Source organism: Panthera onca, chromosome D1 (genome assembly GCF_046562875.1).
Source record: "Panthera onca isolate mPanOnc1 chromosome D1, mPanOnc1 haplotype 2, whole genome shotgun sequence".
In the NCBI taxonomy this organism is placed as follows: Eukaryota; Metazoa; Chordata; class Mammalia; order Carnivora; family Felidae; genus Panthera; species Panthera onca.
The window spans coordinates 19,898,899-19,913,009 of NC_138348.1; the positions used below are offsets into that span (position 1 = coordinate 19,898,899).

Sequence of the window (14,111 nt, forward strand, 5' to 3'; positions counted from 1 at the left end):
AGTTTATGAGATATATAGGGAAAAATGTGAATCCTGGGGAACCCATGATTTTAGAGAGGAGTATGAGTTTCTGTGGGGTCAGAGGGCCAAAGCTCCAGGGCTTGGCAGGTAGGAAAACACAGAAGGCTGCAGGAAGAGAGACTGAGGACTTCCTACATCTGCTACTGACTGTCTCTACTCCCCCAGTTGTGGCATAGATGATACAACTGCGGGCTTAATAGAAGTTGCTCTTAAGCTGCCTTTTTTTTTTTTTTTTTAAAGTTGGCTTTTTTTTTTTTCCCCTCTTCTAATTAAACAATCCATGACTAAGGTATCCTGGAGAAGTTGGCGCCTAGTGGGGAATATGAACATGTAAACAGAAACAATTACAGGAGGGCATGGTTTGTGCAGTGAAGAAGATTATGTACAAAATCCTGTGGGAGACCACAGGGTGAGCAGATTCATATTTGAGAAGATTCGTATTTACCTTCCCGTCATTTCTGAGCCAGGGACCAGGCTCATTCAAATGTTTTACAAATGACGCTCATTAAGATACAGTGTTGCAGAAGTGAACTGACGATGTTCCACTGTGGAATTATAAACAGGTTATCAACTAAGGCGTATACAGGTTGGTCACTGCTGTTTTGGGATCTGAGCTCAGGTTCCTGTTTAGTGATTATATTGTTGCTTATTAAGGTCCTACATTTTTCTGGCCACACACAATCTGTCTTTACTGTTTTCCTCTCTTGATTGAACTTACCCTCCCCCTGTGGAGATCTTTCTTCATGGTTACACAAAGCTGTGCACATTCCTTCCTCTGTCTTTATTCCTCCTTGCCACCTATTCTTTCTCTGTGCAGTTAAAAATCACCCTTTAAAGCTGAATTCATTCCTGACTCTTTTAAGAAGCCTTCCCTGATTATACCAGCCCAACCCACAACTCCTTCTCTTACAATTCTTGTGTCAAAACCATCCTTAATAATTTTAATGTGGTTGGTGGTATTTCTCCCTACTAGGTTGTGCATTCTTGAAGGATGGGCATCGTATCTTGATACTTTTGTTCAGTAAATGTATACTGAGCTGTGTGTTCAGTTCTAGACACTGAGCTCAGTGATGTGGTGAAATAGAGTCTAATAAATGAGAGAAGATACTTTCTAAAAATACATACATGGAAAAATGGTAGAAAATGGAGAATATATTAAGACGAGTAGGGATCAAGTTCTAGTGGGGATGTAAAAGGGGAAGAGCTGACTTCCATTTGGGGGTATAAGAAGCAGCGTCCCTGATACAGTAGCAGTTGTGTTGGAGCTTGAAAGATGGTTAGGATGTGGGCACACAGAAGATGGGGCGGAGGTAGGACCCCCCACTGCCCCACACAGTAGTACATATCTAAAGTTCAGGTTGATCAACTTGTTTTGCAAGGATTTCGATAGTAAGCATTTTAGGCTTTCCAGACCATACAGTCTCTGTTTCAACTACTCAACTTTTGCCATTGTAATGCAGAAGCAAACATAGACCCTGGGGACATGAGTAGGCATGGCTGTATTATAGTAAAGTTTTATTTAGTCAGGGGTGCCTCAGTGGCTCAGTCGGTTAAATGTCCAAATCTTGATTTCGGCCCAGGTCATGATCTCGTGGTTCTGTGAGATCGAGCCCCTCTTTTGGGCTCTGTGCTGGCAATGTGGAGACGGCTTGAGATTCTTTCTCTCCCTCTCTTCTCTGCCCTTCTCTTGCTCACGTGCGTACTGTGTGTGTCCCTCTCTCAAAATAAATAAATAAACATTTGAAAACAAAACAAAACAAAACAAAAAATAGAGGAATAGGCATGGTCCAGATTTTGCCTGTAGTCTGTAGCTTTCCACCTTCTGTTTTAGGGTGTAACATGATTGAATAAATAATGGGATGTATAATCACAGCTTCACGAATACTGAAAATTAATAAAAAATGCAAAGAATTTACTGAAATATTGACTTAGTTGTCTTTGATTACTGAAACTATGAATAAGGTTTTTTTTCTTCTACTTTTTAATTTTTTCCCAGACATTTTATAAGGATCATGAATTCATTGTAGAGTGAGAAAAAACAAACTTTATTTACAGACTTACAGTATAGGCGGCAGGCAGTATACATAGCCCAGAGCTTGGCTCAGAGAGGTTCGGGGCACATCTGAGCTTGGCTGATTGGCACCATTTCCACAAGTATTGGCCCTGGTGCTAAGGAAACCGCTGTCCTTGGAATGCCAGCTAAGATGCGAGGGACAAGCTTGCATCAAAAATGGGCTGTTTCGTCTGTTGCCCTCTGTCATCAGCTCCGCAGAGCCATTATGTTGTTTGAGAAACGTTATAGCAGAAGGCTGCCTAGATGGAAACTAAATTGATTTTCTGATCCACCCTTAACCTTCTTTTTGTGCGGTCTCTAAAGGAAGCCTAGGGTTTTTCAAGCATTCTCTGTGACGTGCTGTCAAGTCAGATAGGAGATGGAATAATTGTAGACTTAGCCTTCACCCCAGATCACAGCAATGTCAGTGAAATATGGTCAGACAACAACAGTTGTCTGATTATCGGTGAACTTAGGAAACAGACATTAGGCTTTACATTCTAAGGCAGAAGTAGTGCCAGCAATAAGGGCTATGACTTCTTAAACACCTTCTGTGTACTCTGGTAAGTATTTCCTTGACTTCCAAAACAATGCTTCAAGATAAGTATGGCTCTCCCCATTTCACAGGTAGGAAAAGTGAGGTTGAAGGACTTAAAGCCATGGTTCAAGGTTGTAAAGTGAGTCTGTGGTAAAGTCAGGATTTGAACCCACACCTGCCTGATTTCAGAGTCTGCTCTTTCTACTTTGCTACTCCACCTTCTGCTAGCTCAACTCCTTCTCCCACTACAAGAGACATGTACCCACAGTCAAATCTCAAAGTGGCCTCAAAATGCTAGAGCAGTCTTCCCTATAGTCTCCCTGCATAGGGAAGTGGGTATATGGCAAGCTAAATAACTAGAGACAGTGAAATTTAACAGAGTGATGACAGATCACATAGGTTGAGGGGAAGGATCCAAAGACATCTGATGGAGCTTAATTACATTTAGACTGTGGACAAGAGAAGGAAATTCTTAGAATACCTCTCATCCTCTTTGTCAGACCAGTGGTCCTGCCAATTTTCAGACACGCTAGGGTCATGGCCCCATACAGAATGAGAATGGTTAAAGAAAATTTTATGAGGAGTTGAAAAAAAAGCTTGGGGTGGGCTTTATAATAAGGTTGTTTCAGTTTACATCCAAACTTTTCCAGTTACTGTGTGTATCTGCATACTAGGTGGAGTTTTCCAGAGAAACAGGACCAATAGGCTGTATAGGTATATACCTACGTACAAGAGACTGTGACACAGAGAGAGAGAGATTTTAAGGAATTGGCTTACGTGAATGTGGGGCCTGGCAAATCTGAATTCTGCAGAGCAGGCTGAGGGGCTGGAGACCTTGGGAAGAGACAGGATTGCAGCTCAGGCCTAAAGGCGGTCAAGAGGCAGAATTCTTTCTTCCTCAGGGCATCTCAGTGTTTTTTCTCTTAAGGCCTTCAACTGATTAGAAGAGGCCCCCCCATATTAGGGTGGGTAATTTACTCAGAGTCTATTGACTCTGATTGAAATGTTAATTTCATCTGAAAAGGTTTCGCAGCAATCCTAGATTGATGATGTTTGACCAACATTTGGGCACCGCAGCCAAGCCAAGTTGACACATAATATTAATCATCACACATCCACAAATAATTTGATCCCCCACCTCTTGTTTCCTCACCTGTTGAATGGGAATAATAGTAGTATCTGCAACGTAAGGTTGTTGTGAGGCTTGAATGGACTAACTCATATACATTGTGGAGTGATGGGACATGATGAGCACTCAGTAGATTTCAGTTAATATTATGGCAGTGAGATTACAAATTTCTCTTACATTTATGTCTAGCTAATATCTCCTAAGAAACACGGAGAATATTGTGAATTGCCATAAATTGCCTTAAAAATGCACTCCTCCTATTGTGGGAGGACATTGGAAATTACCATTTATTAAATCAAAAATAAACAGAGCCCAGAGAGGTCAAGGGTGGAGTGATTGACTCTGGGTCAAACCACAGGTCAAGCAGAAATAGCTCAGGGTTTTCAGCCTTTGTAAGGTACTTCCCATTAGACTGTCATCATTTATCATGTTCCATTTACTTACAGATGGAGCTGTTTCCTCAGGGTATTTTCCAAGAAATTCACATGGAAATCTCAGAAGTGAAATGTGGCTCCTTTGACTAAGATCTGAAATGTCAAAGCAATTGGCATGTTCAAAAGGTCAAACATTCTCAAAGTTGAGAGTAATTTTGGTCTCCACTTTAATTTGGAGGCTATGTTGGTAGGAACTTAGTTAACAGACTTGTCATGGTGTGGAAGAATGCTATGGTGGTTTAGAGTGTGGGCTCTGGAGCCAGCGTGCTTGGTTCAAATCCTGGCTGAGTGACCTTTTAGTTCTGCCATCTTGGGTACGTTACCTCACATCTATGTGCCTCAGTTTCCTCAACTATAAAAATGGAGATATTATTCTAGTATTTATATCATAGATACTGTGGTCGTGCTAAATCAGTGTCTGGGGTACGGTCAGCGTTCACTAGAGTTTGTTTATCAGTGTCCTCATTGCTGCTATGACCATATGGCACTCTTCAGATAGCATATTTCATATATAATGTCTTTTAAGCCCGGTTCTCACCCTCCCAGAGTTTACAGTTTAAAACAGCATAGGAATTAGCAAGACCTTCTTGTTTGGAAGCAGAAAATTCCAACTTAATCCAATTCAAAACTGCTTAAGGGGGAAAGGGGAATTCATAGGCTTGCCTGTAATCAGACCCCAAAATCCCTTCAGGACTCTCTCGTATCTTCCTTAATCTCCATTTGTCTCTGTGCACCAGCTTTATTTTCTTAGCCTGGCTGGTCCCTGGAGTTGGTGGGGGGGTGCTCTCTGGAAGCTTTGGTTTCACGTACTTTACTTTCATAACCAAAGTGGAAAAGGCACTTTCATGCTTAGCTTCATTTTGAAAAATCCCAGGGAAGCACTTTGATTGGTAAGTCTCATGCCTACTCACTGGACCAGAGGGATGATTGGTCTAACCTGGGTCATGTGCAAATGCCCATAGAATGGGACAGGTACTATTTCCACTAAAGAATTACAGAAATTGTTGAATGGAAAAGAGCCTTAGAAGTCGTGTTTCCTCAGTGGTGTCCAAAACTCAAATTTTGTAGAATTGTCCAGTTTGGTCAGATGTCTGGATTGTAGAGTGATATAATTGTTACCTTACTTTATGTTGGATCCTGATCACATGTCCATTATACTCTTTAATGATCTATAGTGATTTTCTAGTAGGAGATAGTTGAAGGGTCTGCAGAGGACTTGGAGGCAGGGCTATATATATGTATAATTTGAAAAGACCTCTTTGTAGGGCTTAAGTGTCCTGCTCTTGATCTTGGCTCAGGTCATGGTCTCACAGTTCAGAGATCTCACTGACCGTGCAGAGCCTGCTTGGGATTCTCTCTCTCTCTCTCTCTCTCTCTCTCTCTCTCTCTCTCTTTGCCCCTTGCCTGGTCATGCTCTCTCTCTCAAGATAGATAAATAAACTTAAAAAAAAAACAAAAAAAAACCTCTTTGGATTTCTGATTCATACCTTGGCTGGAGTTGTGGAGACAGTTGGGGTATAGATGGAATGCATCCTCCTTCACTGTTCCCAGATTGCTAAAGCAGTCTGAATTAGACTTCCCTAATACAGTGTCGTTAATGCAGATGGCCCGGAAAAGGACACAGGAGGCTCAGTGCAAAGTGTAAACTATGGACTGTATTCCAAGATAAGCCATTTTGCAGCTTAAGTATATAATTTACAAAAGTAATATCAAGTATAGTATTTCCAGGTAGACTTTCTGGAGAATCAGCACTAACAAAGCTATAAACCTTTACAAATATTATAAAAGTTGTTTGTAAACAATGCTATTAAATGATCAAAACCCTTATTTTCTTGAGCAGGTTAAACATTCCCTCCGAGATCTTGTTTAAACTTGAAATTTGCTGAGAAAAAGAAATTTGAAGAAACGAATGTGAGTGAAGCCATAGATAGACCAAGCTGGAAAGAACTGGAGACTTCAGCATTTTTAATTTTTTTTTAGTGTTTATTTATTTATTTGTTTATTAAAAAAATTTTTTTTAACGTTTATTTATTTTTGAGACAGAGAGAGACAGAGCATGAACGGGGGAGGGTCAGAGAGAGAGAGGGAGACACAGAATCTGGAACGGGCTCCAGGCTCTGAGCTGTCAGCACGGAGCCCGACGCAGGGCTCGAACTCACGGACCGCGAGATCATGACCTGAGCCCAAGTCGGCCACTTAACCGACTGAGCCACCCAGGCGCCACTAGTGTTTATTTATTTTTGAGAGAGAGAGAGAGAGAGAGAGAGAGAGAGAGAGAGAGAACATGCAAGCAGGGGAGGGGCAGAGAGAGAGGGAGAGAGACACAGAATCTGAAACAGACTCCAGGCTCTGAACTGTCAGCACAGGGCCTGACACGGGGCTCGAACCCACGAACTGTGAGATCAAGACCTGAGCCGAAGTTGCACGCTTAACTGACTGAGCCACCCAGGCACCCCCCGGGACTTTAGCATTTTTAGAAGTAAGTGGGGAAAGGGGGCTAGGAACTTCATGATTCAGTGTCCAGGTTTCACTGAACCCACATTTTTCATAAGGTATTCTTTTTTTTTTTTTTTTTTTTTAAATTTTTTTTTTTAACGTTTATTTATTTTTGAGACAGAGAGAGACAGAGCATGAACGGGGGAGGGGCAGAGAGAGAGGGAGACACAGAATCGGAAGCAGGCTCCAGGCTCTGAGCCATCGGGCCAGAGCCCAACGCGGGGCTCGAACTCACGGACCGTGAGATCGTGACCTGAGCTGAAGTCGGACGCTTAACCGACTGAGCCACCCAGGCACCCCCCGGGACTTTAGCATTTTTAGAAGTAAGTGGGGAAAGGGGGCTAGGAACTTCATGATTCAGTGTCCAGGTTTCACTGAACCCACATTTTTCATAAGGTATTCTAACCTCACTTGTGCCAAGTGACCCCAAGTCCAGAGACTTAAGAAAAAAATTTTTTAATGTTTATTCATTTTGAGAGAGAGTGAGACAGAGCACACTCAAAGGAGGTACAGAGAGAGATGGAGACACAGAATCCCAAGCAAGCTCCAGGCTCTGAGCTGTCAGCACAGAGCATGAGGTGGAACTCGAACCCACGAAACTGTGAGTTCATGACCTGAGCCAAAATGGGACGCTTAACCAACTGAGCCGCCCATGCACCCTTCCAGAGGCTTTTCGAATCTACCTCTTCAGAGAGTAAATCCCTAGTTTTCTACAGGAATAACAGCAGGGTTTGAGAGTTATCCTGTATTTAAATTCTTTGTTGTAAGGATTTTCAAACAAATTTTGCTTTCTCAACTGTAGGCACCTCCTCTTTCAGAGTTAGGTGATGTTTCTTATTCTTGAACATTTCTGGGGTTTTGTACCACGTGTCATTGACTTCCAGGGCTTTCCAGGGCCAGCTTAGATTTTAGATTCATTTGGGTTACGAGAAAGCCTACCACGTGTTCATTTACTTTTCATCTTCCACAATTCTGTGTCTTCTCCTATTATCTCTGGCTCATTGGGTATTTGATTTAAAAATCATTTTATTGTCATTTTAGTGATAATAACTAGAAATTGTATGCAGCTTCTTTCATTTAATAATACATTTTGAAAATGTTTTCATGTATTTTCATATTTTTAGGTAGTATAATTTTTAATAGCTATACAGAATGTTATAATTAGGATAAATTATAATTCATTTAGTTAGTGTATGTTTACATATATTTATGTTCTCATTTTTTGATTATGCAACAATGGGATGAAAATAATGGACATCTGATTATGTCCTTGGGGTAAAATATGACACTTAAAAACATTTGGTATGCGTGTGGGAAAGAGTATATTTGTGCTCTTAGATCACCCAGGAACAGTCATTCTCATCTGCCAAATGAGGAATTTGGAGGAGAATTTGAGAACCATGACTCTATCAGACCATCATGAAATCAGTTTAGACTTATATATACTTATATTTTAAAAATAAACCCTTTTTTGAGGGATGAGAGAATTCACACATTTTCAGAAAACAAATCATGCTGTTTAAGTTTAGAGATGTAACTCCCAAGTATTTTTTTTTAGTCTTTTTGAGGTGAATTGATATATAAAAAATGCACATTTAATGTATATAATTTAATGATTTTGAACAAATGCATGTCACCACATTAAAGGAAGGAACATATCTATCCTCTCCAGAAGTTTCCTTGTGGTCTCACCCTTTTAAGGTAAGAAAGCTTTATGCAAGATCTACCTTCTTGAAAAATTTTTGAGTGCACAATAACATGTTGTTAACTGTAGGTATTACGTTGCCTGAAATCTTTTTATGCTGAATTCTGATGTACTTTAGAAAATTGAAAAGCCTTAAAGAGACTTGTGATGGTCATGTTAATGAAGTAAGCAGGATGCATTGATCCTCAGTGTTAGTCTTATTCAGCTGCCCCCTCTGTCTTATTCAGACTTTGTTGGCATGAACTCAAAGATCTATACATTCATTCATTCATTCATTCATTCAACCATTAATCAGCATTTCTTACCAAGTGTTTACTGTGTGATAGGCTCTGTTCAAGAAGCAAGATCTGTGAATTTGAATTAAATGAGCCTGGTCCATATTTGTATGGAGTATCCTGTTTAATTGGAGAGAAGTTGGGAAGTGGAAGGAATTCTAGCAGATACATAAGAATTCATCACATATGAGTAAGATTCCAACAAGAATTACCTCATCATGTCACAGCATTCATTTGTTGAATGCTGCTGTGAGCAAAAGACTCCTAAGTGCTACTAAATTTAGTGGAACTCTTAAAGCTATGAACCAGGTACTATTATTGTCTTCGTTTTTAGAAGGAAAAGCAGACTTTGAGAGTTTAAGAACATTTTCTGAAGCCCTGTAATAGGTGGCATAGTCAGGTTCATCCTGACTGACTCTAAAACTGTGCTTGAACCTCTCCTTCCTCCACCAAACCCCAGGGTGTAAGAAATTAGAAAGGGTCCACATGTATGAAATCCACTGGAATAGCCGTGCCTCAAACAAATTTATTATGCAGGTGCCTGAAATTTATTATCCAGGTGCCTCTTGATTGTGGGAAGATTTTATAGTATAGACGCAACCTTCCAAATGAGACAAAAAAAAAAAAAAAAAAAAGGAAGAAGGCTAGCTTGTATTGAATGTATACTCTGACAAAGGCATGTTGCTAGTCCTTGAAACAACGTTTAAAGATTAGGCCCCTCTTACAGATGAGGAAAGAGGCTCAGGGGCAAAAAAGGAAAAACTTTTTTTTTCCTCTCTCTCTTTTTTCCCCTAAGTCCCACAGAGTGGCAGAGATAGGATTTAGCCCCAAGTGTATTTGGCCCCAGACTCATCCTGCCTGCAAAAAAAATTAGGATTGGTGACTCAGGAAACACCTAAACATCCAAGGACCTTAGAAATAATAGAGGGGCGCCTTGGTGGCTCCGTTGGTTAAGCATCCGACTTCAGCTCAGGTCATGATCTTGGGGTTCATGAATTTGAGCCCTGCGTCGGGCTCTGTGCTATCAGCTCAGAGCCTGGAGCCTGCTTTGGATTCTGTGTCTCCTTCTCTCTCTGCCCCTCCCCCACTTGTGCTCTGCCTCTCTCTGTCTCTCAAAAATAAAGAAACATTAAAAAAAAATTAAAAAAGGGGCACCTAGGTGGCTCAGTTGCTTAAGAGTCCGACCTCAGTTCAGGTCGTATTCTCACAGTTCATGGGTTTCAGCCCTGCCTCGGGTTCTGTGCTTACAGCATGGGCCCTGGAGCCTGCTATGGATTCTGTGTCTCCCCTCTCTCTCTGCCCTTCCCCTGCTGATTCTCTCTCTCTTTCTCTCTCTCTGTCTCTCTCAAAAATAAACATTAATAAATTTAAAAAATTTAAAAAATAATAGAAAAAATCTGAAAGATTAGGTTTATTACCTGACAGAGTTGCTGTTCTTTATTTTGTCAGGTAGGGACAAATGGATGTGTTTCAAACCTTTATTATGACTCCAGAAGCTTTTAAAATCCAGTCCCACGTGTCATATTCATCAAGAACCTAAGAAAATTGTTTAGCTCATTTTACTGTTAAGTACACAGCTGGCTCAAATTGAAAGTATTTGTCAACGGGTCATTGTGACTTGAAGGGAAGAGAGGACACACTCTGAGAGAAGTTGTCTTGTGGTATCTAGACATTTAATCAAAGTTTTGGATAGTGGGATGAGTATTCTTAATAAATATCCCACTGACAGGAAGTTGGATGTGTTGGCTAAGGACTTGGAAACAGGATTGAAATGGAAAGTGACCTTAACAATTGGGAAAAGTGGGAAGATGGAAAAAGGGTGAAATTCAATAGCTAGGAGAATTGATGGTGAAGAGCAACGTCAATATTCTCCACTGTTTCATTCAGTTTATCAAATGGATGTCAAGGCTGTTGACCCATGGTGGTCTACTGATGATGCTAATTATTATTAAAAGTCACGTCCTGAGTTCAGAAGATAACAGTAGAAATCAATGGAGGAATAATTGATTTTCATGCCTGTGTGAAAGACTAGGTGATTTAAACATAGGAATAGGTTTGCCTTGAATGGCAACATGTGACTGAGCCATGTTTAACCAAGTCCTTCCAGCTGTGATACTTAAGTTGCATTCTCTACTTTTTCTTCCTCTAGAGGACCCTCTTTCCAAAAACCGAGTAATGGGAGACCATTTTAAGACAGAACTTCATGGGAAACAGAAGGTTGGGGTCCAGGGTAAGTAAAAATCTTATGAGTAAGCTTATTTTAAAACCTTGGGTGGCACACAATCTTAGTGTGTGATAATCAGGCAAAAAGAAAATGGTAGTTCTTGGGGGACAAAGATGAGCAAGGATGGATACCAGGGTATTTCTGAAAGTTTAAGTAATACTCTCCATTCGTGAATCTCTTTCCATTTCTGTTTCTCTCCGTTGAGATGTATAGCACATTCTGTTTTGTAACTGGTCTGAAGGAAAGAATGTTTGCTTTGGGGAGGGGGTCAGGTTGGTAACAGAAGAGGACAGAGTGATATTTCACTGTCTGCTTTGGGTCAGGACAACTGGGTTCCCTTTGATATTCTCTAGTTAGGACAACTAGGACCAGAATGTGATCAGATTTTTGAAAGACCCTAAGCATCGGCAAGGCTTTATCAAGGCCTACTGACTAACCTGGCATAGAGTTGAGAAGGAAGCCCCTCTTCTTCACTTCTGCATGAAGCCCAGAAAGTCTGGCATTCCGAAGATGAGAAGCAGTGTCGTTCAGAAAGTGTTCAGTGTGATTACACCAAATTCAACACAAACCGATTAAAGCAGAAAGGACATCTATTAACTCTCTTAATAGAAATATTCTGGGCTGGCTTTTCTAGGTTGAGGCATAACCAGATCCAGAGGCTCAAATTAGGTCATGACCACTTGGTATGCCTCTCTCTGTCCAACTTGGCTTTCCTCTACATTGGCTTCCTACTCAGATGTCTTAGTTTCAACTCCTTTGTGATGGCTGCCAGAAATTCTAGGCTTTCATTTTAACTCCTTATTTTCATCAGCAGTTGTTTTAAAGCTTTGAGCCTGGCTTACTGTTCTGAATGGGGTCACATGCTAGTGTTGGAGTCAAGGCCACCCCAGCTGCCCAGAGTGGCAGTGATAGATGCATGGTTCTCTAAGAGGACTGTGAGTTACCATTACTGGAGGCAGAAAACTACAACACCAACAAACAAATGTTCACCACGGAAGCTAGCTCTGGACGTATATAGGGACACCACTCTTTCACATACATGGTAGATATGAGACTTCACATGGTAGATATGGGTTCCAGGGACTAAGGCTTCTGTAAATGGCTTCTCACGCAGGAACATGGACTAAAAGGAGACAGAGCAGAAAGGGATACTGTGGTGAATGTGCCTCACAGACTAGGGTGTTGTTGTGTGTCTCTTTAAGGTTTCCAGAGAAGAAGGGGATACTTTGAGGGGAAATTAATTTTTGGCAATTAGGTCAAAGGGGGCTGGCACTTTAAGAAATTGATTATTAAATGAAAATGTGGCCTAAGTTTACAGTTAAAGACTGATGAGGTGCATAGAATTTGTATTATAACAGTTCCTTTTGTGGGATCTAGTGTGGAATAAATTGGTTGTATATGGATTAGGTGAGTAGAAATAAGAGATTCAGAAAGCCATTTCCTCTCAAGAATTGTTGGTGAGACAATTGGACAGCTATATGAAATGATGCTAATTTTTGACACTCAGACCCGGGATGATATGCAATTTCCTCACACTCAGTCTTAAATTATTGCAATAAGAATAGCTCAAAATTTATTGCTGTGTGCTAGGCGCTGTTCTAAGCACTTTCTGTGAATTATCTCAATCTGGTTCTCCGGGTAACTCCAGGAATATCAATATTATTACCATTTTATGATGGAGAAACTGGCATAATGTCAGGAGAAGTCCTGTATGGGACCAAGACCCACATGTGAGGTCAGTGACAGACCCAAGATAGAAACTCTGAACAGTCTGACTCTAGCCCCATGCTCGCTCTCTCTCTCTCTCTCTCTCTCTCTCTCTTTAAAGTTTATTTTTTTATTTTGAGAGAAAGAGGGAAAGAGTTCAAGGGCTCACACACACAATTAGGGGAGGAGCAGAGAGAGAGAGGGAGAGAGAGAATCACAAGCAGGGATTCTGATAGCCTAGAGCCTGACACGGGGCTTGATCTCACAAACTGTGAGATCATGACCTGTGCCAAAATCGAGTCAGATGCTTAACGGACAGAGTCACCCAGGTGCTCCTAGCCCCCATGCTCTTAACTAGCCATGCATTATGCTTGGGAGAACAAATGCAGTTTGCAGACATAATTCTGCTTATGCTAGAATGGGACATGGTTTCTCCCTCTCTCCATTCCTTCCTTCCTTCCTTCCTTCCTTCCTTCCTTCCTTCCTTCCTTCCTTCCATTCCTTCTCACTTATCATTCATTGACTTAAAAACTCTGGACAAGTTCCAAAACTGCAGGAATAATCCATCCCCCCAACCCCCCATTTTTGAAATAGATTTACTTGCTTGGACACCTACATATTTCAGAATTCTGGATGGGAAGTATGAAGGCTCATTCCTATATAAAATTAGAGTGACGTATTAATGTAGCATGAAATGGGATCATCTTGTTCAACTCCTGCCTTTTGAACTCTTGATGTATTTTGCTATTTTTCATTTGGGGTAGTATGTGTTTTTCACTGTAACTCATTTTGGGGGGCATTTCAGGTTTGTAGACTAATGGGCACTTATAACAGCCTGTCTGTGTCTGTGTGTGTTCCAAACACAGATGCCTTTGGGAAATTGCTTCTGGAAAGAGGGGTTGGTGTACTTAAAGGCTTTAAGCTAGCACGGTGTGACAAGTTGAATGGAAACTTTAACCTCTTCAAAGTGTGAGTTTCTTGTGAGGCATGAACAGAAGGCCTTTTATGACTGCCTGGTCCTCTGTTGTTCAGAGCTACATCCTCTCCCTCAGTTTCAGAAGTGCATGAAACCTGTGTTTGCATTTGGGAGCAGAGGGGGCTATGGAAGAGTGAGGGGAGCAGATACTAGGGTTTGTGTGTGTTCGGAAGCATAAGTGGTATGGCGGTAAGAGAAAACCTGTGGACACAAATTCTGCAAGAATAGTGTGTTCATACACCCTTAATCTAGATTCACCACTTGTTACCAGTTTCTGCTTTGCCTTCCTCCTTCTCCCCTCCCCTCCCCTTCCCTCCCTCCCTCCCTCCTTCCCTCCTTCCCTCCTTCCTTCCTTCCTTCTTTCCTTCCTTCCTTCCTTCCTTCCTTCCTTCCTTCCTTCCTGCCATCTGTCCATCCATTCATCCGTCTGTCTGTCTGTCTTTTCCTTTCTCTCCACAGACAGCACACACATATACAATACACACTTTGTGTGTGTGTGTGTGTGCGTGTGCTGAGCCATTTGAGAGTAAGTTATAGACATCATGACACTTTG

At 41.3% G+C, this 14,111-nt stretch overlaps 1 long non-coding RNA gene across 6 annotated transcripts in view; it reads left to right on the forward strand.

Annotated features, from left to right (window-relative positions):
- LOC132661653 (uncharacterized) overlaps positions 1-14,111 on the forward strand; it is a 731,817-nt gene that overhangs the window by 63,913 nt on the left and 653,793 nt on the right. For 5 of the 6 annotated variants that reach the window (XR_009602330.1, XR_009602332.1, XR_009602331.2 and 2 more), the window contains exon 3: positions 10,801-10,881. The exons of the other annotated variant lie outside the window; for it this stretch is intronic. This is a non-coding gene — a long non-coding RNA (uncharacterized LOC132661653). The remainder of the gene's footprint in view (positions 1-10,800; positions 10,882-14,111) is intronic. 6 annotated transcript variants of the gene reach the window in all.